The sequence below is a fragment of the Megalopta genalis genome, unplaced genomic scaffold, assembly GCF_051020955.1.
Source record: "Megalopta genalis isolate 19385.01 unplaced genomic scaffold, iyMegGena1_principal scaffold0052, whole genome shotgun sequence".
Taxonomy (NCBI): Eukaryota; Metazoa; Arthropoda; class Insecta; order Hymenoptera; family Halictidae; genus Megalopta; species Megalopta genalis.
The window spans coordinates 310,696-312,500 of record NW_027476121.1 but is presented as its reverse complement, the minus strand read 5'-3'; the positions used below and the strand labels follow the sequence as shown (position 1 = coordinate 312,500).

General features: G+C 51.0%; 1 pseudogene; it reads left to right on the top strand.

The window, feature by feature from the left end:
* The window catches only part of LOC143261455 (large subunit ribosomal RNA), a 3,200-nt pseudogene extending 1,737 nt beyond the window's left edge, over positions 1 to 1,463 (top strand).
* Positions 1,464 to 1,805: the final 342 nt, after the last annotated feature.

The following is a 1,805-nucleotide window of genomic DNA, read 5'->3' as shown; positions in this document are numbered from 1 at the left end:
GCCTATACTCCACCGTCAGTGGTATGTGTGAAGCGGGGCAATTTATTGTCCTCTATGAAGCTCTGACGAGTAGGAGGGTCGCGACGGTGTGCGCAGAAGGGTCTGGGCGTGAGCCTGCCTGGAGCCGCCGTCGGCGCAGATCTTGGTGGTAGTAGCAAATACTCCAGCGAGGCCCTGGAGGACTGACGTGGAGAAGGGTTTCGTGTGAACAGCCGTTGCACACGAGTCAGTCGATCCTAAGCCCTAAGAGAAATCCTATGTAGATGAGGTGTCCTAAGACGTTAAACACTTGTAAAAAAAACGCAGCTATTTTATTATTTTTTTTATTATTATATAAATCGCAGCATATTTTGTTATTATATACATGCACAAAAAACACCCATTGGGCGAAAGGGAATCCGGTTTCTATTCCGGAACCCGGCAGCGGAACCGCATACCATTCGGGCCCTCGTAAGAGTGTTCGTCGGGGTAACCCAAAATGACCTGGAGACGCCGTCGGGAGATCCGGGGAGAGTTTTCTTTTCTGTATAAGCGTTCGAGTTCCCTGGAAACCTCTAGCAGGGAGATAGGGTTTGGAACGCGAAGAGCACCGCAGTTGCGGCGGTGTCCGGATCATCCCCTCGGACCTTGAAAATCCAGGAGAGGGCCACGTGGAGGTGTCGCGCCGGTTCGTACCCATATCCGCAGCAGGTCTCCAAGGTAAAGAGCCTCTAGTCGATAGATTAATGTAGGTAAGGGAAGTCGGCAAATTGGATCCGTAACTTCGGGATAAGGATTGGCTCTGAGGAGCGGGGCGTGTCGGGCTTGGTCGGGAAGCGGGTCTGGCTGACGTGCCGGGCCTGGGCGAGGTGAACGGCTCTCGTGGCTGGGATCCGAGCTCGGTCCCGTGCCTTGGCCTCCCGCGGATCTTCCTTGCTGCGAGGCTTCCGTGGCGTTTCCCATCGGTGCGGTCGTCCTCTTCGGCCGCCATTCAACGCTCAGCTCAGAACTGGCACGGACTAGGGGAATCCGACTGTCTAATTAAAACAAAGCATTGCGATGGCCCCCACGGGTGTTGACGCAATGTGATTTCTGCCCAGTGCTCTGAATGTCAACGTGAAGAAATTCAAAAAAGCGCGGGTAAACGGCGGGAGTAACTATGACTCTCTTAAGGTAGCCAAATGCCTCGTCATCTAATTAGTGACGCGCATGAATGGATTAACGAGATTCCCATCTGTCCCTATCTACTGGACTCCGCTCTCAACCGCCGTGGTGAACGGACGTGCGACAAGTCGCTCCGAAGTTAATCCGCGTCGTTTCGTAAACGGTAGTTTAAAAGTGACAAAAATTAAAAATTTTTTGTATCAACGTGCAGTGTTTTTTACCAACAACAACCTTGTGCAGTTCATTTGTTGATTGTTTTAACGTTAAAAAAGTTATAAGCATAAACATTTACTTTAAATTGTTCGCGTCCGTAAATTTTGACTACCTGCGCCGTCCCGGATTACAAGGGTCGCCGGCCAGGTAACGGTACCGCTTAACGGTAAAAGTAACGGTTTCTCGGCCTGTAGTACATTCCTCCGCGAAAACTCCTTAGCAACCGTCCCTAGTTACGCGCAAATTTCTTGATACGTACATTATTTTTCACGTGTGAGTTTCCAAAAATCCGAAGAAAAAAATCCGTGTGCAACTCCTAGACGACCTGGACGCCAGCCCAGCAGCCAACCGCCAGCCGACAAACCCACCACCTCGCCAGCCGACCACAACAGACAGGATGGAAGCCGATACATCCGATACAGAGGGCTACATCAAAGTAAGTAAACGCA